Raw genomic sequence first — 22,039 nt, forward strand, 5'->3', positions numbered from 1 at the left:
AATTAGGGTACAGAGAATACAACCAAGTTATTCAAGGTCGTCCATCAGGTCAAATTAAAAAGAAGAAAACAAACAATTGGGTCAGAACATGTTTGTAACTGAAAAGTTTCTTTGTATAATATGTTTTTATTCCTTATAGAGAAGCCATATTATAAAGGCCCTTATTTCTACATTGTATGGCAGCCATAATTCTGAGCGACCTTCAGGGTACAATTTGTACCTGGTCACCTAGCCTTTTGAGACAACTTGATGCCATCCTAAACAAAGAGTTAGGATATGCTAATGTTGCTGTGCTCCTTCTATTGTAATTAGGTGGTTGCCCAGGGAAGTGGTGTTAATTCAGTCTAATTGAGAGAGCAGCCATAATTCCATATGTGAGCTAACTCATTCTCTCCTTCTACCCAGGAAACAGAATGCTAATGAGCTTCTCCCTCACTTTATCTTTTGATATGAAAGCTGTTTTGATAATAAAAGTGGGTGATCTTAGGATTTAAATGAACCCTAAGACTCCCTCCTAGTATTGCCCTGTGAACTGTGCCTCAATTATTCCCATGCCTCAACTCTGGTTCAAGAAATAATATATGTTGTGGCTGAACCCTGAAATAGGGGCTTTCTATGTGGAGGTGATCAGTTAACCCTAATAAACACTGAAGAAATGGCCAGACATACAAAGGAGAATGTGAAAAAATCCATGAGAAAATGGTACCACAGTTGGATACCTGAGTAATGAGTGATCAGAAATAAAGAATAGAATTTGAAGAAGCATAGAATAAAGCAGAACACTAAAATTGAGAGTTAAAAATTTGTAAATATATTGAACTAAGGGGGAAGATAGAAACAATCGAATAGCTATACAGTTGATCGGAGCTATATTAAAAGATAGAGGAACAAGAGTACAGCAATATCAGATACAGAAATTTTTAGAATTTATAGAGCAGCTATGCTTTTGGTTTTCTGAGTGCAGGACTTTAGATGCTGTGACATGGAAAAAAGTTGGGATAAAGATTCAAGAACATTATTGTAAGTATGAATCAGGAAGTATCTCTGTTGATATGACTCATTTCTGGATCCTAATATAGGAAATGTTGGACTTAAATACTGTATGCAGGAGATACTTCCCTCTGAGTCAGTTAGAAGGGAGACAATACCCTCTGCACCACCAGAAGAGTTGCTAGATACTTTTATAGAACTGAGTGGTTACAATCAGTCAGAGCCTAAAGAATTAGTGAATGATGAAGAGGAGTCTTCATCTCACTTGTTTATAATCAGTAATGCTGAAGACAGGGAAATGATAAAGAGGTTTAGAAGGAGCAAAAAGGTTTGAAAAAGTTGGTAACTGTGGTGGGAGGTCCTTCTGTCGATGTGTTGCTTTTATTGGTTAATGAATAAAGAAACTGCCTTAGCCCATTGATAGGGCAGAACTTCGGTAGACAGAGGAAATTAATGGCATGCTGGGAGAAAGGAGGCCAGGTTGGAGAGATGCCATGAGCTGCTGCCAGAGTCAGACATGCCAAAACTTTGCCAGTAATCCACTGCCACATGGCTATACACAGATTAATGGAGATGGATTAAATTAATATGTAAGAGTTAGCCAATAAGAAGTTAGAGCTAATGGGCCATGGAGTGTTTTAAATGAAATCGTGTTTTCTGTGTTTATTTTGGGGCTAAAGAGCTGGGAACCCACAAGTGGCTCTCTCCTCCGACAGATTGGCACGACAATATGGGTAACTACATCCTCATAAAAACCTGAGAATAATTAAAAAGTAATCCTAGACACAAAAGAACAGAGTTAAGCATGGTTTGACAATGGCATTTTCTTGGATGGGCTTTGGTTGCAAGAAGCAAGCAGAGGCATGGCCCTTTAAAGAGTTTTCCTGACTCAGCGATAGCAGAAAAGCTGCACCATATTCAAATGCCAGCTTTCTGGATCTTGTTGCTAATGTGTCCTCTGGCTCTTTCGGGAGATGATGCATTTGGTTGGGGTCTGTGAGCAGACTGCTTCAGTTTGCTTAATGGCAACATGGACTGGCTGTGTGCCTGAGAATGGGATTGTGTGCATGGCTCTCAGTGGCCTGAGTGGCTCTACCATGATGGACTAGGTAGGCAAGTAGGAAGTATCATATATACCGTAGTAATGATGCAACTTAAGTTTTAATAATTTCTTAGCATTTTAAAAAGTGCTCCTGAACAGTAACAAATTAGAGATATGCAATAAAGACAAATCCAGATGAGTCAAAGTGTTGGACAAATGTGTGTAGACTTGGAAGAGAGACGAAAAAGTGTATAGAGAGTCATAAAAGAAAGTTAATGCTTTAAAAAAAGGGTAAAGTCTTTAAAGAGACAGAGTACAGATAGTCATAGATTAAAAGGAGTAAAGAAAAATACGCCACATAAAAATGGAAAATTCAGAGTCTGTATTATGTATATTATTATGTTATCTTTAAATTTTTGACTGTGAATGAGCTAAGTATGGAACAGTATGAAGAAAACTATGCCCATATTCCCAAATATTGTCTATAATGTTTGTTTACATTTAAATGGGGGTATGATATAGAATGAGACATTTTATTATATGGGCTGCTAAGCTAAACCAGATGCATATCATAAAGGTATCATGACTCCAAAATTGGGTTTAAGGATATGTTGCTTTGGATTGAGGATCTTCTCTTGTTTCACAGAGGATGAGAACCTATAGATTATATTCAGACTGTTGTAGTTTGATGGAACAAAGACCCCCAAAGTTCACTGTACATACCCCCAAAATTACTATGCCCAACAATCAGCAGAAAGCAGTATGGAGGAAACTTTGCCCATATTCACAAATATTGTCTATAAATATTCGTTTACATTTAAATGGTAGTATGATATAGATATGAACAATTTGCATTGGTATAGATCTTGGTTTATGGATACAAATTTAAGGTCAATCTATATATATATATATATATATATATATATATATATAAAATTTCTGCTCTTGATTAAGGTGTTGTGATTTTATAGTTCATTTAAAATTGTAATGTATAATTAAGAAATACAAGTTAATAGATACTCATATAAAATAGTCAAGCTTGTAGTCATGTTGGTGTTAGTTAGATTTTCTAGATGTATAGAGATATATTTCAGTTAGATAGGTATCTTCAAATCTTTCAGAGACCTTCAGAATATGGCTTTTAAAATGTTTTAATAACTTAGGACTTTTCATGACAATGAGACACATCTGCTTCTGGCAGTACCAATCTACTTTAGGAGGAAGATAGGCATCGAAGAAGCTTCTTATGACATTTGTTAGATGAACTAGACATGCAGGATCCACAGAAAAATGAGCACTGAACTTGCCTAAAAAAGAGACAATCCTGTGGGGTTACTGCTTCATAAAAGAGTCTGAAAGACATTCTGTAGGATACAGAAGAAAGTGATTGACAAACTGCCAATATATGTGGAACAATCTTTGAATTTTCTTGCTTCAAAGAAAAGTCTGCTGGATACTATGGGCCAATAGACTGAAGATGGATGCCCCAATGGTACAGATGAACTTTGGATGACTATCCATGTAGTGATAAGTCTCTGTCAATTCTAGAATTTTGAAAGTTGCTTGCAATGCTCTTTCTGTTTACCTAAGTAATATTATATCCTTCTGGAGTCTTTGATTTAGTTGAAAAATTGATATGGTTTTCTTTAATTATGATAAAAGATAAAGTAGATATAAATATTGTAACTGTAATTCTTGACTGATATATGTTTTGTTATGTATAATTTTACTATATTAAAATTTAAGCCTTCCTTTCTGTTTAAACAGAAAAGGGGAAAATGGTGTGGGAGCTCCTTCTATGTGTTACTTTTATTGATTAATGAATAAAGAAAATTCCTTGGCCTGTTGATAGGGCAGAAGATACATAGGTGGTGAAAACTAAATGGAATGCTGAAAGAAAGGAACAGAGTTAGGGAGATTCCATGGAGCCACCATCAGAGTCAGACATGGCAAAACTTTGCCAGTAAGCCACTGGCACAGATTAATGGAGATGGGTTAAATTAATATGTAAGAGTTAACCAATAAGAAGCTAGAGCTAATGTGCCAAGCAGTGTTTTAGATCATATAGTTTCTGTGTGATTATTTCAGGGTTAAGCAACCGGGAACCAACAAGCAGCCCCTCCTCCAACAGGTGACCTCACTATAGTGGAGACTAGAAATTGCAGATCCAGGAGTCATGTCAGAAGAGCAATTCTCTTCTTGGTGTAGGAGGTCCTTCTGTTTATGTGTTGCTGTCATTGGTTGAATAAACTGCTTTAGTCTTTAATAGGGCAGAACTTAGGTAGGCAGAGTAGACAGAACTGAATGCTGGAAAGAAGGGCAGAGTGGCAAACATCATGGTTCTCCTGCCAGAGATGGATGCTGGTTAGAATTTCGACAGTAAGCCACATTCATGTGGTAATACACATTAGTGGAAATGGGTTAAACTAATATGTTTATAGTTAGCTAATAAGAAGTTAGAACTACTGGGCCAGGCAGTGTTTAAATGAATACAGTTTCTGTGTGTATTTATTTCGGGTGTAAGCTAGTTGGGTAGCCAGGACAAACAAAGGACCCGCTCTCCTTACAAAGTCTTCCTACTGTAATAACTGGTTTAGATTTACCTACAGTACAGAGAGCTTCAAAGTAGAGCCAAACACCTAACAATAGTAATGAATCTCCTTTACAAGCATGTACCAGAGAAGCCAATAACAGAGGAAAATAGATGAATGGATTTCATGTTTTCCTCAATAGAACAAAAGGATGCTCAAGGAAATTTGCTTAGGATACATACTTGCATAATCAATTAAGTTACTCAAAGAATTAAAAACTAACTGAGCTCAGTATCTAATGGCCCCATTTATCCAGAAGGTATTAGAAAATATAGCAAAAGATGTTCTCCCTCCAGGGAATTAGAAGCAGATAGCCAAAGCTTGCTTGTCAAGAGGAGACTATCTATTGTTGAAAATCAAATTTGAGAACAGTGTCAGCTCACAGCTGAGAGAAACAGAGCTCAGCAGGTTCCTATTTCATATGAAATGCTTGCAGGTGAGGGACTTTATACAGGGGCAGATCAGTAGTTAGACTTTGATATGGCAGCATATGTCAAAATTAGCGGTGCCAAGAAGGCCTGGAAAAGATTTCCGTTGTGAAAAGATCAGACTGAGGAGCTATCTAGTATAAAACAGGAACCAGATGAATTATTTCCGAGCTTTGTTTCCAGACTAACACAGGCATCTAATGAGTTTATTGGAGACTCAGAAGCAGGGAGGTTACTATTAAACATCTAGCCTTTGAGAATGCTAATGCTGTATGTAAGGTGGCTCAAAACCTTTTATAAAGCAGGATATCATTAGAGACTATATCTGAATTAGCACAGATATTGGCCAATCGGGAATGGTCACAGCTGCTGTCTTCCAGGGAAAGACAATTAATGACATCCTGTTCCAGCAGAGAGATTTAGGCTCAGAAAGAATCCAAGCTACAGAACTTCCTGGACGATGTTTTGAATGGGGCATCAGGTCAGACTATGTCCTGATAGGAAAGTAAGCCTAAGGAAAAGAAGAGAACCAGGATAATGGAGGAGATGCAATAGAAGAAAACATTGGACTAGTGAGTGCAGTTCAAAAAGAGATAACCTAGGAAATCCCTTTGTGTGGAACAGGTGCAGGGTTCAGCGTTAGGCCCTGAGACAAAATTATGGGGAAATTCAGCAACCTGTTCTCCAACAAGGAAATCCATTCAGGACCTTTTGCGAGGAACCCCAGGAAGTGCAGGGCTTGACATCAATTCTTTCATATACACAGTTTTGATACCCAAAGTGGGATGCAAACTTTTCCACTGGGGTTTATGGGCCCTTACCAAAGAGCACTGTAGGGCTGTTACTAGGAAGAAGTTGCACCATTATATAAGGAATTATTGTTGCTCCTGGAGTCATTGATGCTGATTTTGAGGAAGAGATTAAGATGATGACTCACTCACAAAGTGGAGTTTCTGTAGGAAAAACAGGTCAGAGGCTTGCACAATTAATTTTACTTCCTGCTGTGCAAACCAAAAATAAGATTAAAAAAGACAAGAGATGAAAGGATAGATTTGTTTTATCTGACACCTATTGGCTACAAGCCACAGGTCCCCACAGATAAGAACTCACATTGTTTATAAATGGAAAAGATTTTCAAGTCTTCTATATACTGGTGTGAATATTTTGGTTATAACTGTTAGCTAATGGCCTTCTAAGTGGCCAAAGACAGAGACTATCACACAACTACAGTAGACCTTCTAGTGTATTTTTTGGAGAGGTCATTAAAATATCTGCACTCCATGCAGACCCAGTATCCTGGGAAATGACGAGCCTGTATAAGTAAATCAGTGGCCTCTAACAAAAGAAAAATTACAAGCTGCCCAACAGTTAGTGCAGAAACAGATGAATAATGGGCACGTTATACCATATAATTCACCATGGAATTCTCCAATTTTTGTTATTAAAAAGAAATCAGCATAGTGGAGATTAAATTAGAAGTTATTGAAGGTTAATGCAGCCATGCAGCCTATGGGAGCATTACAACCAGGGCTTTCTTCTCCTTTTGGTATCTGCTTCCTGTCCGTGAGTTCTGGGTGTCTTGCTCCATGTATGGAATTGATTTAATTGCTTTTAATTTGTCAGGCAAAGCATATTTCTCAGTATTTAACCAGTACCAAGGCAGGAAACTAAAATGGCTCAGAAACTAACACATTAGTTTGACAGAACCATTCCTGTTGCCACCAGTTGCATTGCTTCTAGCTGCAACTCTGCAACCACAGCATTTGCTGGACAATAAAGATTGCAGTTTACTGGTTCACATAACAGGTAATTACTAAATTTATATGGCACACTACATTAATATTGCATCTTTTAGTAACTTTTTTGCTAATACTATAGATTGTATTATGTGAGGCTTATATGGTTATATTGACACTTCAATTTATTGGGTACTGGGATTCAGTTTTCTTCTTCATATTCTATCATTAAGAAAAATAATGGCATCTTTAGGAATGATACAATCTTTAGAGACTAATAATGAACAGTTAGTTGACAGGATTAATACCATCGAAAATCAAAAGTTGCCTAAAAAATAAGACTATTAAAAAGGATAACATTAATTTGATAGACAAAATTGAATTCATATCTAAGGGTACTAAGAAGTTATCTGAGAGAATTCATACTGTTTGATTTGACAATCAAAATTTGTTAGAAAATTGTGATAAGTAAGCAGATAGACTGTCTCTCCAGGATAGCAAAGTGTACGCTATTCATGTAATGTACAAGGATGAGATGTTATCTTTAAAGGAGAAACTTCAGACCTTGGAATAATATGTGCAGAATGAGATCAAATTCTTGGTGAAGGCCCTTATGCTGACCTTCTGACTCACAGGTTCAAGCTCTTTATAATGAATAAATTTTGTCCCTATGCCACACAGCAGCCTTAAATGCTTGAGACAGGATTCAAGAACTGAATCATATACCAGGGTTAAGCAGGGTCACAGAGAACACTTTATTGACTTTTTACAAAGCTTAACTAAGGCTGTACAAATAGGAGCAACAGACCCAGATGCTAGATGAGTACTTTTTAAATCTTTGGCTTTTAAAAATGCCAGCTTAGAATGCAAAAAGGTACTTGGGCCTTAAAAGTTTAGATCAGCTCCTATGAATGAATAAATCCTGCATACAATGAACATTGAGACATGGGCTATAATAATGAATCTTTGGAAGGAGAAGCATTTTCCTAGAGAATGAGGAAACATCAAAAGGTCAAATGTTTTTATTGTGGTAGAATAGTGCATCTGTGAAGGGATTGTAGACAATAAATTCCTAGGAGTAATATCTCCTCTGAGAATGTCAAGAATAGGAGGACTCAGCCTTCAGGTATATGTAGAAGGTATGGCAAAGGCCGACATTGGACCAGTGACTATAGATCAACAAAAGACAGACAAGGCAACCCAAATCCATTGGGAAACTCCTTGAGGGGCCTCTTGCAGGCCCCCAAGTCAAAAGTGGCCCAGTCATTCCCAGTCACTGTGGAGTACATATCTCACAAGGAAAATTTAAAAAATTCAGAGAATTCTGTAAAAGACCATACTGTTCTAGATGATGACATAAACAGGGAAGATAAGTCAAAAAATCCAATAGGAAAGAGGAAACGTATATTCTGGCAGACTTCTACAAATGATCAAAGACCAAAGCTAAGAGTGTGTACAAATGGCATTGTAATTTTTGGTTTGATAGACACAGGTGTGAATGTGAGTATCATTATTCCAGAATCTTGGCATACAAATTGGCCTCTTTAAGAGGCAGATGTTCAATTACTAGGAATTAGAACCATATCACAAGTTAAACAAAGCACAAGATGTGTTGACCTCATTGGGCCAAAACATCAAAGAAGGAAGCTGAAGCCATATGGGGCTAATATTGCAGTAAGTTTATGGGGTCGTGATCTGCTGCAGCAATGAAATATCCAGATTAACATTCCAAATTGGCTTCTTCAAGAGGCAGATGTTCAATTATGAGGAATTGGAATCATATCTCAAACAAATCAAGAGATGGATTGATTATATTGGGCCAGAAGGTCAAAGTGGGAAGCCACATGTTGCTAATATTGCAATAAATTCATGGGTAATGACCTGCTGCAGTAATGGAATACCCAGATTAACATCCTTGCAGCTCCAGGAACTCATGCTTCTGGGAAGGATATTATAAGGTGCTATACACAAAGGTCACCAGCCATTCAGGCTGTACAAGAACATAAAGTAACTAGCAAACCTTTAGAGGTAACAGCAGCCCTACCTTTAAAATGGTGAACTGAGATACCAATATGGGTTAAGCAGTGGCCTCTAGCTGAAGATAAATGGCAGGCTTTGAAACAGCTGGTAGAAGAGCAAGTAGATGCTCACCATATTGAAGAATCCACCAGCCCTTAGATTTCTCCTTTATTTGTTGTGAAAAAACAAATCTGGCAAATGGAGAACGGTGACAGATCTAAGAGCTGTCAATAAGATAATTGAAACTATGGGCCCTCTACAATCTGTAATTCCTCTGTCTTCTCTATTATCAAAATGATGGCCTCTAGGTTATAAAAGAGGTTTGCAGAAAATTAGGCACAAATTTGGAGAGACTGGTTGCTGACTCTTAATGACCTCCAAAGATTGTTAGGAGACACTTCCAGCATACAGCTGGCTGTTGGGACAAAACCTGGTCTAATAATTCATTTAAAGAAAACCTTAGATGGTGATAAAGACTTGACTAGTCACAGAGAATTCACAGCTGAAGCAGAAAATGAATTGAAAATTGTTGAAGAGAAATTACAGGAGGCACATGTCGATACAGTGAATCCAACTCTTAATTGTATACCAGTCATATTGCCTTCCATAATTTCTCCTACAGGAAATTTAATGCAGAGGGATGATATCATAGAATGGATCTTTTTACCACATACATCCAGTAAAAAAAATTAAAAGCTATGTGGAAAAAGTCTCTGAATTAACAATAAAAGGTAAATTGAGACTTTGTCAACTTGAAAGTAAGACCCAGCAGAGATTATAGTACCTTTCATTACTGATGAAATAAAAAAGTATGGGAAGGGAATGAACCATGGGAAAGAGCTTGTGCTATTTTTTTGAGAGAAATTAATAGCAATTATCCCCAAAATGATAGACTTAAACTTATAAAGAGAACTTCTTGGATCCTTCACCGAATTGTACATGATGCTCCAATTACTGGAGCATGTACATTTTATACTGATGTAAACAAATCAGGGAAGGCAGGATACAAATCAGAAGAATTTAATAAGGTATAATAAAGCCCTTAAAATTCTGTCCAGAAGGCAGAATTATATGGTATTCTCATGGTGCTAAGAAATTTTAAAGAACCTCTTAATATAGTTACTGATTCACAATGTGCATAAAGAATTATCTTGCATACTGAAACTGCTGAATTTTCACAAGACGATTGCATAATTGACTTCATTATTTATCGAGATGTAAGACATGATTAGGAATAGGCTTTGTCCTACATACATATCACACATCTGATCCCAAATGGGTCTGCCAGATTCTCTAGCACAAGGTAATGCAGTAATTGATCAATTATTGAGTGGAAGCATTTGTAGGCCTCAGAATATCATAAAAATTATCATGTCAATAGCAAAGGTTTAAAGAAAAATTTCTTTATTAAATGGGAACAAGCTAAGGAGATTATAAAGAGATGCCCTACTTTCTCTTTCTATAACCAAACAATGCTACCTGCAGGGACTAACCCAGAGGGTACTCAAAGGAATGAATTCTGGCAGATGGATGTGATCCACTTTGCAGAATTTGGAAAATTAAAGTATGTACAAGACATCATTGGCACTTATTCAGGTTTTCAGTGGGCAACGGCTTTACGCTCAGAAATGATTGATTCAGTAATCACACATTTATTAGAGTTCTGGCCATCATGGATATACCTGCTTATATAAAGACAGATAATTGTCCAGAATATGTCTTTAGGAAAATGGAACAGTTTTTTCTTATTATAATATTAAGCATATTACAGGTATACCACACAATCCTCAGGTCAGACAGTTATAGAAAGATCAAATTGAACTATAAAAGATATGTTAAACAAGCAGAAAGGGGTGGATAATGCTTCCAGAAATAGATTGCATAATGCTTTATTAACCTTGAATTTTCTTAATGCTAATGAGAAAGGGACAACAGCAGCAAAGATACATTGGATAATAGAAAAGTCTTCTGAATTAAATCAGCCAGTTTATTTAAAGGATGTGCTGACCTCACAATGGAAGCCAGGAGATGTGCTGCATTGGAGAAGGGGTTTTGCTCTTGTTTCCACAGAAGAAAACTATGGATACCATCAAATTTAATAAAGATTCAGTTTGAAAAGGAGAAACTCTTGAAAAAGAGAAATGACAGCTCGTCCATAACAATGACACCCATACATGTGGTAAGGAAAGCATATAGGGTTGGGGCAGGGTTCTGTTCTTTGCAGGAAAATACTCATCTTCAAAAATTCAAGAGACCCTGGATGTTTGGATTCTTACAGAAGGAAAAATAACTATCCAATAAGGGTCATCAAGAAAAACAAATATGACTCATAAGTAGAGGTGTTAAAACATATACATATATGTATATATATTTATGAATACATAGAGATGGCTTTGGAGTTGTACACTGGCTCTGTCCTTCTCTAAATCCAAGAATGTTGTTAAAATAAAACTTCAGAATTTCTGTCTCATGTCAGGAGCCATGATATGGGACAGAAAGTAAAGATAATTTAGAAAAAATTAGTTTTCTTCTTATCTATTTTTTCTATTGTACCTTTTATTGAATATATATGACTGTATATGTCTATATAAATAATGTTTAAGTTTTCCACAATGAACAATGAAATTTCATGCAGTAATATTTGAAGTTTCCAGGAAAAAGAAGGGGTCCCACAATAACAACTACACCTGGTTGATATGAAGTCATGATGCTAATAGTGCTACTACAAGACCTGTTTTGGGTACCATTTGCTCAAGATCGTTCCTATCGGTTAGTGGAAATGGTGCACTTTTTAAATAATGTTCTTGCCAGACCTCCAAATAGGAAGATAAGAAAAATCCCACCAAATACTCAGAGAATATTTGCAATTATACCAGACAGTGATCTTGGAACTTAACCATCATTTTACTTTCAGAGGATCCCATAAAAAGAACATTGCCTCCATGATAGCTGGAAGTAATTCTAGAAGATAACATTCCCTCTTCTGACAAAGTTTGTCCTCAGGGTTAGGAACATCATTTAGGGGTTGATTATAATTGGTATAGGGTTGCCGGTTGTAGGCTCAGGGATATCTTTGAAAAAAGGGAAAATTGGATGGGATAATAGATTAGTATGTGTCTAATCACACTAATAATAATAGTGAGTAATAGAGTGAATACTTGTGAGTTATTATTTGTAGGCAATTACATTGGTATAGATTCTAATATATTGATGCAAAGTTAAATTATATTGAATATTGTGTGCACACATGTTCTACCTCTGCTTAAAACTTTTTTTATATTGATATATAGTTATCATATTGCAATGTAAAGTTCTACCTCTGATCAAGATACTTATACATTGTTTACATTTGGAAGTCATTTTCCTCACTTGTTGCACATTTGCTTATTATATAATATTCAATTATGAAGTCTTAGTCTTTAAGTTATATAGGAATCACGAATTATAGATCAATAGTCATATAGATTTGTCTTACTTATAGTTAGAATAGTCAGGTTCTTTAGATACATAGAGATTATACTCTGCATAGATAGGTATTCTTCAACCACTTCAAAGAGCTGTAGAGTATGTAATTTATATAACTTGGGGTTGCTATTTTAGTGAGACATGATTGCTCCTGGCATCTCCAATTTGTTCCTAAGAGAATGTTGAGCCCTGAAGTCACTCCATTTGGAGCTTGTTTCCTTCTTGGCAAAACTGGCCTTTGGGCAGAGAAATGCCCATCCCTCAACCACTGAGAAGATACATAGTATCTGGAAATGGATAAGCAGACTGTCAAATCATGCCAAGACAGAGTAAGATGGTTTGGCAAAGTTTTCTGCCTCTGAAAATGGTCTGTCAGTTATTCTAGGCTTTAGCTAAAGTTGGTTGCTTCAACGTTGCAAATGAGACTTTGGGTTATTGCCCAGGTAGCCAGTTGTCTCTGTCATTTATTGTACAAATTGGAAGTTGCTTGATTGTACTTCCTGCTTACTCAAGTAATATTATTTCTCTTCTCAGATCTAATATGGGGTTGAAGACTAGATAGTCATAGTTAATTTGCTTTCATGACTTAGCCAAATTATTTATTTATACAAGACTTAAACTAGTTAAGATAGGATAATTATTGAATATATTTGTTCTTATTGTATATAATTTTGTATTAGGCTTAGAACTCTCTTATTTTAACAAAAGTGGGGGGTGCTATAGAAAGTCTTACTGCCAGTGATTACCTGCCCACTGGGGCGTGGCCTCTTACTATATAAGTTGATGTAGAACATGCACCCACTCTCTTTCTGGTTGCTGGATTTGTCTAATGTTCTCCATTCATGCAGAGGAGTCTGATTTGTGGTTTACCCCTAAATAAATATCAACGTCTCAATTCTGAGCTAGTGTGTTATTTCTTTTAAGTGTCCTTTCACACAGCTCCTTGAAAACAGAACTTCAAAAGATAAAAATGGGAGAATTATATCCTCAAATGCCACACAATGCTTTAAATCATGCACTGTTTACGCTAAATTTCTTGAATATGGATGCCCATACGTGATCAGCAGTGGACAGATTGTGGCAAAATAATACAAAGACCACCTTTGCTAAAGAAAGATGGAAAGATCCTTGTACTGGAAAATGGAGAGAACCAGACCCTATATTAATACGGTGTCGAAGGCATTTATGTGTTTTTTTTTCCTGAGGATGAAGATCATGCAAGATGTCTTCTATAACAACTGGTTTGATGAGTCCAACAGGAGACCACCAGAAGTGATGACATAGTAACTGATAATGCTCTTCAGGAGAGTCAGAGTGAAAGGAGATTGAGAAACAAACCGTGGTCCAGCCTTCCCCACCACCAGAGAGAGGAGTGACTAATCCACTGTGCTTGGCTTGTTGCCACCACTCCACACTGTAGGGTGCCATTCTGTTCTACAGGACGCTGAGCTGCTTCCAGACACTCAGAACACAGACCAAGAAGCTTTGCTGCAATGACCTGACCACAATGACTACAACTTGCTTACAGTCTGAATCTTGTTTGCTTTGGAGTTGAAATGTAGACTGAATATTTCACTGTTATAATCTTGGGGACACACAACTCATTTAAAATATTGGATCTGAAAAATAGAACTAAACTTTCCCTTGGGGAAAGAAAGACACAAAATATATAATGACTGAAATCCTTCTTCATTTAAGACAGGTGCATCCTAAGGGTTTAACTACTGCCCAGAGACAGGAACTGGTATTGCTAACATCAATGTCATTGTAGTCATTGTGCTCTCACCCATCAGAAAAACTTTCCTTGTCTTTTGATTAATATGGATTTAAGAAGATTATGATACGTTAAATTGTGGATTTATTGTTAATTCCCAGTCTAGAATTATGGCATTGACCTAATAATGTTTTTAACTGCTTATACGATGTTGAGAAAAGTTTGACACACCCTGTAAATGTTTGGGTGTAATGCATATGTTAAGAATTTTATATTTTGATATAATGTAAAAAAATTAAGAGGTGCTTTAGACCAGCTGAAGAAACATTTTCAACTCAGGTGACCCTCCTCCCCTTTAAATAAGAGACTATGTAGGCTTTAGGAGCATGATTATTCATAAAACATTATGATCTATCCTGACTAGAAAGTATGGCTTCAAGATACAGAGCCCAAAAGTGCTTTTGTCCCTTAATCTTTTTTCTTCACAGAGGTCAGCAGTCAGAGACGTTTGAAGCTTCTTTTACTCAGAATCCTAAGACAGGAGCTCACATAATTAGGATGACTGTTTCCAAAGACAGGTAAATTTAGCTAAATGAAGAAGTCTTTGCCTACGGCAGACATGATAATTGTCCTGTTGCAGAAGTGATGCGGGAGTGTCATATATCAATCTGTTGATTTCATTGGTTAAGCAATAAAAAGAAACTGCTTGGCCCTCATAGGTTAAAACATAGGTAGGAGGAGTAAACAGAACAGAATGCTGGGAGGAAGAGGAAGTGAGCTCAGAGAGACGCCATGCTCCTTTCTACCGGGTAGACGTGATAGCTCTGCTCTCTGAGACACACGCGATGAAGCTCCGACCCAGGATGGACGTAGGCTAGAATCTTCCCGGTAAGACCAGTGCTCACTAAGATCGGTGCTCACAGATTATTAGAGATGGGTTGATCGGGATATTAGAATTAGCCAGTAAGGGCTTGAGCAGTGTTTAAATGAATACAATTTGTGTGTTGTTATTTCGGGGCATAAGCTATCAGGCGGCCGGGGTGCTGGGGACACAGCCCCGCCGCTCCTATTTCAACACAGAAGTGCAGGTTTTATTAAAATTAATAAGATAGAGAGGATTATAGGGGCAGTATTGTACCAGCCCATATTTCCACATTGTATGTTGGCCAGAATTCTGAGTGACCTTCAGGACACAATTTGTATTTACCACACAGAAGGTGGTCACCTAGGCTTTTGAGACAACCTGATGCCATCCTAAATGAAGGGACAGGATATGCTGATATCCCTCTGCTCCTTCTATTATAATTTAGGAGATTGGATGGTGATGAGATGTTAATTCAGTCTACTTGACAGAGCAGCCATAGTTGCAGACTTGACCTAACTCATTCTCCCCTGCTACCCAGGACATAGAATGCTAATGAACTTCCCCCTTAGTTTACCTTTTGATATAAAAATGTTTGGATAATAAACATAGGCATTCTTTAGTATTTGAATGAACTATGAGACTCCCTCCCGTTATTACCATGTGAACTCTGTCTCAATTATTCCCATATTCCCACTCTGGTTCTTGAAATAATTTATGTCTGGGCCAGACCCTGACACCATTATACTTTTGTTATGAAAATAATAAATTTCTTAAGGATTATACTTCAAGTGTCCTCTTCCTAAGGAAAGGATAACCTGCTGTCTCTGTGTAGTATTTCTGAGATTTGACATCTGAGAGAACATTTCTAATAAATTTTTTCTACCCGAATAAGACCATGAGACTTAAAAATATTGTTCTTATATAGTCACAAATATCATGTGAAAATATGATTATGATATACCTTTCAACAGAAGAAATTACAATAAGAATATAGTATAAATACTTTTTAAAATTATAATAAATGTGTCATATTTCCATATGCCATTTTTGTACATACATTTTGGGGTGATTCTCCCACACTCCTCCATATCTCTCCACCCCCTGTCACTGCACATGTCCCCTTTCATTATTTTTCTTAGCCGTCATAAATGTTATATTATTCCAATGTTTTCCTTTTATAACACCTTTTCCCTCTTACTATCTCTTTACTATTTGCATGACTTATATTTATATTATATTCATATACCTACACATGTATAAAAGCTGGAAACTAGAATCTGTGTATGATAGGGAACATGTGATAATTTTTCTTAGTGAGCCTGAGTTACTTCACTTAATATAATCTTTTACAGCTTCATTCATTTTCCTTCGAATTCTATAATTTCATTGTTTTTACAACTGAATAAAATTCCACTTTCATTACCCATTCATTAGTAGGTAAATATTGAGGTTGTGTCCATTTCTTTGTTATTGTAAGTAGAACATCAATAATAATAATAATAATAATAATAATAATAATAATATCCATAAAGCCCCATTAAGAGAACTATTTTCCTTTTGGTCAGGAGAATGAAATCTCTGAATTTTACAGTTGGGCATTACAATGACCTGGCTATGGTACCCCTGTAGGGAGGCAGGCTTATTTTAATGCATGCTAAAGAGATAAGAGGAACATTTATCCCTTTATTGAGAAAATACACTTTTCCTTCCCAGAATTCCAGCTTTCTAGACTAGTCACTATAAGTTACCATGAGTTTCTGTTGGGTCTGCCCAACTCTTCTTCTTCTTCTTCTTCTTCTTCTTCTTCTTCTTCTTCTTCTTCTTCTTCTTCTTCTTTTGTCTTTTACTTTCAGAAGCTAAGCAGAAGTAAATATGCTTTCTCTAGTACTTTGGACCTTTTCACTCATGTCTCAATCTCCCACTGTGCCATGTGACTGCTTGTCCACCAAGTGACTGACCTCTGTCTTGTCCCAACTCATAAGGCATGCCCCCTTCCTCTTCTCTGCCTCCTTCCTCCAAGCAGCTGCTGAGGTTTATAGCTTGCCTGCTGTGGAGTTTTACTTTAAAACTCTTTTAATGAAATTATCCTTTGTCTGTGCTTAAATTCTTATATTACTGGGACAAAGAATTCAGAGAGGGGACTGTGAGATTTTGGTAGACTCCCCAAAATATCTAGTAATACATGAGTGTGTTATACACTGAACAAATCTATATCTCTGTGATAGTATGTTGACTCTCTTGGGTATGTGTGCAAGAGAAGAAGAACTGTCAGATTTTAGCCCTATTATTAGAATTTTTGAGAACACTCCATCCTGATTTCCACATAGTAACTTCAACAGCTTACACTCCCACTAATAGTGAATAAAGGTTCCTCTTGCCTCACATCCTAACAAGTGCATGTAGTAAAAATGTACAGTAAAACAGGGAAGAGAGTGGGACATTGGGACATGGTGAGCAGCACATGAATGGACTTATGAGCTCTCCACAGACTAACCCAGGGGCAGCTCGGGAGCATCCATATGTGGTTTAGGTCTTGGCAGAAAAATATTACTTTCAGCAGCAAGGGGAAAAACAAATTTCAGATAGCGGAGGAGAAGTAGATGCCAGAGTCTGTTCTAGAGGCTCAGCTTCAATGAAAGATTTTTGTCCTTCTAGTATGAGAGTCAATGTTGGGGGCTGGAACTTCAGCTCAAAATAGATAATGTTTCAGAATATTTGTTCTGTGCTCTTAATACCAGTGCATCTTAAGGAGAGGTGGAGAAGGACACACACACACACACACACACACACACACACACAGAGAGAGAGAGAGAGAGAGAGAGAGAGAGAGAGAGATAGAGAGAGAGAGATGAGGCAGTGCTGAACTTCCAACAGAGGATAAAGTTGTTTTAACAAGAATCTTGTTGAGTTGGAAGCTAAGCATTCTAGAGGCAAAGATCCCTCCCTACATGACTGCATGGAAGTTAAGAGGAAGAGCCATGGACTGTACTCATCAGTTAACCTGCAGAATATTTCTAGCTATAGAGGAAAAACTTCAAGCCAGAATGTAGCAATGTTCTGTAATAAGGATATCTGGTTTGAGCCATAGAGTGTGATGGACTAGAGACAGGCCTGAAAATGTAAGAGACCTGTGAAGAATGGAGGATCATAGGGGCTGGTGTTTGTTTGGACAACACAGCCCAGATACTGATAAAGTACAGCCAAGATAGATAGTGCTGAATCTTAGCAAGTGAGCACAAAATCAGTGACACCAGGAACCTATAAACAGTTATATAAATTGTTATACAACCATTTATTCCAAAAGTAACACCTTTATAGGATTCTGTATAAATGTGTCCTTAAGGAAAGAGGCCTGAGATTTCATCTTCTCCCTATTCTTGACTGTCACCTGTGTGTATACCTCCAAACAGCCTGAGTGCTGGTGAATGAAGCATGTCACATGTACCCATGTCTCCTTACATTCTCTTCCACCTGCAGGCCTCCCATGACTGGTCTCCTTTCCTGGTATGGAAACTTGAAACTTACAGGACTATGTACAGAGTTCTTCCCCTAACACACAATTTAGTAGATCAGTTTTGTTCTCTCTCTCCCCTCTCTCTCTTCCTCTCTCTTCTCCCTCCTTCCTGTCTAACAGGTTCAAGTGTGTCTTCAGAGGTTCAGAGTTTCTAATTTCTTTTACCTTTTACCCGAAAGCAATAGCCTTTTGCTATGACATCAAAATGTAAATCTGTTCCAGTTATCTTACAGATTCCTGGGAAACTACTGCTATATCAAAATCAGGTCTTGTAAAAAAAAGTAACTGTCTCCAGAGCCTTTCACTAACTCCAGCCAGTTTCAAGCATATTTTATAGGTCACTCTTGCTGCTCAGGCCAAGACCAATCTAAAAAGCACTCCCTAGACAGTGTCAAAAGACCTGCAGCAGCTCCTGGGACTTCACCATTAGTACAAAATCTGCATTAAAAAAAACCTGCCAACTAAAATCTGGTTTTTAAAACCCAGGGTTATCTGTGGTTGTGTCTTTTCCCATGGCTAGCCCCATTGAACAGGGCCAATAATTACAATAATTTTTTCTCTTAACCACCTGCCTTCTCAAACTCCAGGATGACAGCATACCAGATGCTGCTCCAGCCACACTTCTCGCTGAGTGTGAGGCACGAACTTCCATCAGTCCCCTCTTCCACATTGCTCCATGCCTGCAGGAAGTAGCCAGACTTGAGCCAATCCCCCTATATACATGGACTCTGGGATGTTTGGTCAAAAGTGAGATCCCAATCCTCTAACACCTGTATAGCCAAAGAGTCTGGAATGTAATATTGAACTGGACTCTAATTCCCAGCTGTTTAGACTCTAACTTCCAGCCTGCCAGTGCTGACCCCACTTTGGGGAGGGACAGGACCACTCCCACAGGGTATTTAGTTTCACTCTAGAAAAAGAAACATGTGATTTTGAGTTTGCTTGGTCTCCTCTCCCCACCATGCTGTCTTGGTCCACCCAAGAGTGTCACATTTATTAAACACGGGCATTTTAATTTAGTCTTATCTGGATTGATTGGAGTTTTTTGCATTGGTGGACCATCTTTTTCTTAAGATTAAACTAAACAGTACATTTTTCTGAAAAGGACTCAACAGCTAAGAAAATAATACAACTAACAAATGGAAGTTAAAATTTTTCTACACAGAAAAGGAGCAATTAATCAGTAAACATACAACCTAGAGAATAAAGTTGTTGCTTGGTATATCTGTTATATCTAGAATTCACAAAAAACTAAAAAAATCCATAAATATAAAAAAGCAAAGGCCCAATCTAGAAATAGACTAATGAAATGAAACTACTGTGTATTTATGTTTTATCACATACCTAGGCCCTAGATCTTCTGATATATAAAAACCACATATAATGAGGTTCTGACAGAAGAAAGAATTTGGCAGTAGGGGTAGGGGAAAGGAAAATAAAGGTGGCAAGAAGGTAGACATGTTCAAAATACATGGTAAATTAATGCTTGAATGATATTTTCTTTATGAAACTTGGTAAAATGAAGATATGCCACTAAACACAAGTAATAGCCAGTTGTATATGCACTTCTCAGTTATGTGATGTATCATCATAAGGGGTATGAATAGATACAGACTAGTAAGAAACACAAGGAAAATAAATGATTAACTTAATCATCATTAAATGATTTACTTAATATGTAAACATATTATTTGATATACTAAAATAGATAAATCTTACCTATTAGTAATTACTAGCGAAATTTCAATTAATATAATCTCAGATAACAATAAGTTCTCAACATTAGTTAGAGTTTTGATTAATTATTACTTTTTATTACTTTTTACCTGAAATTAAACTCAAGAAAGAAATAGCTAAAATAAAATAGAACTAGCTATGCTAATTCTGTAAGTTTATTTTTATTCAGAGAGAGAGAAAGAGAGAGGGTGAGGGAGAGAGAGAGAGGAGAGAACTTAAAAAACGACTATACCTTTGCTCAATTCAGTTCTGGCAAATATCTACATAGGGTTTGCCAGATAAATCTCTACTTAATGTTTAAATAGGTAAGAGGACATTACAGGTTTTAAACATTAGAATGTTTTATTTCAGTTGTCTATTCTCAAGGAATTTTGGTGTACATTAAGAAAATAAATGTGTTAAATCTAAAAACACAGTTCCATCTAAATTGCATGCCAGCAAACAGCATTTAATTTCTTTTAAACTACAGGGTTTCGATTTCTGCAGAGAAGAAATAGTAAATCTTTTACTTTAGATTCACCTGTGTACAATCAAAAAATGCAATCTGGGTCTTAGCCTCTATTGATTATATTTCTGTGAGGCAAAGTCCAGGCAATCTGACTAATGAGTAATGGGAGCAGAATACCTCGGGTCTGTTAACAAAAGGTGGTATCAAGATGGTAAGTGAAGCAATATGTTGACACTGGCACCATAAATTTTCTACCAAGTGACCTATCTATTCCCAGCATTATCATTATGATTTCCAGAAAGTCTGGTCAATGAGCAGTGTGTTAGGCTGATGTTGGAAGTTACAAAATAATCCCACACTAGTTTAGAATTATAAATATTAAAAGGGCTATTTATTTAAGGGAAAAACTTACAGATCACTGTCCTAGACAACAGTCCTCTGCATGAACAGGAACAGAGTCCAGGATCCAGAAGCGGGAGCCAGAAGCAAGTGAGCAGGCACACATTTCACAACTGCTTTTAGAGTATCAGAGATCATGCCCAAGTGGGCTGGTATCTTAAAGGCCATTGGCTGAAGGAGTGGAATCTGCTCTCACAGCACCTCCCCCTTTTGTTAAAATAAGAAAGTTCCAAATCTGAGCCAAAACTATATACACTAGGAACAGATATCAAGTATAATTAGAATTACAACCAGCACAAACAATATTAAGAAAGGAACATATGATACATGTTTTAATAAACATTCTACCCTAAGAAGTCTAAGTCTTGTATAGGAAATGGCTTGACTAGATTATAAGAGTACAGTAACTATGGCTACCTAATCTTGAACCCTGTGGAAGGCCTGAGAAGGGAGATAATATGACTTGAGGAGGCAAGAACAATCCAGCAGCTTCCAAAGCAAATAAACTATGATGGAGACAATTACCTACCTGAGCAATCACCCAAAATCTCATTTTCCATTATTGAAGCAACCAACTTTGGCTAAGGCCTAGCATAACTGACAGACCATTTTCAGAGGCAAGACATTTTTTTTTTTCAGAACCATCTTACTCTGTCTTGACAAGATTTGACAGAATTTTTCCTTGTGTCCTGCTCATCCTTTTCAGATACCATATACTTTATCAGTTGTTGAGACATGGGCAGTTCCTTGCCCAAAGGCCAATTGTTCCAAGAAGAAAAAAAAACTCTGAATGGAGTGTCTTTGCTGCTCAACATTCTCATGGAATAGATTAGTCTGACAGATTCTTCTATATGTTGAGCATGTAGTCGCTCTTGTACCAGCTATTCTAAAGCCTGCAACCTTTCCTCAGCTAGAGGCCACTGCTTAAACCATATTGGTTTCTCAGTTAACCATTTTAAAGGTAGGGCTGTAGGCACCTCTGAATGGTTATCAAATGCTTTGTGTTCTTGTACAGCCTAAATGGCTTTTGTCTGTTGAATATAATATCTTCTAATATTTTCCTCAGAAACGTAAGTTTTTGGGGCTGTAGG

General features: G+C 37.1%; 1 protein-coding gene across 3 annotated transcripts in view; it reads right to left on the reverse strand.

Annotated features, from left to right (window-relative positions):
• Positions 1 to 21,032, reverse strand: part of LOC121449992 (amine sulfotransferase-like) — a 37,868-nt gene extending 16,836 nt beyond the window's left edge. For 2 of the 3 annotated variants that reach the window (XM_041654649.1, XM_041654646.1), the window contains exon 1: positions 20,962 to 21,032. The gene's annotated coding sequence lies outside the window, so the exon portion shown is untranslated. Of the gene's footprint in view, positions 1 to 16,598; positions 16,712 to 20,961 lie in introns of those variants that run through there. The other variant, XM_041654648.1, reaches the window with a different exon arrangement.
• Between the last annotated feature and the right edge of the window lie 1,007 nt (positions 21,033 to 22,039).

This window comes from Microtus oregoni, unplaced genomic scaffold, assembly GCF_018167655.1.
Source record: "Microtus oregoni isolate MIOR12 unplaced genomic scaffold, Mior012 000006F_ref0000085, whole genome shotgun sequence".
Lineage (NCBI taxonomy): Eukaryota > Metazoa > Chordata > Mammalia > Rodentia > Cricetidae > Microtus > Microtus oregoni.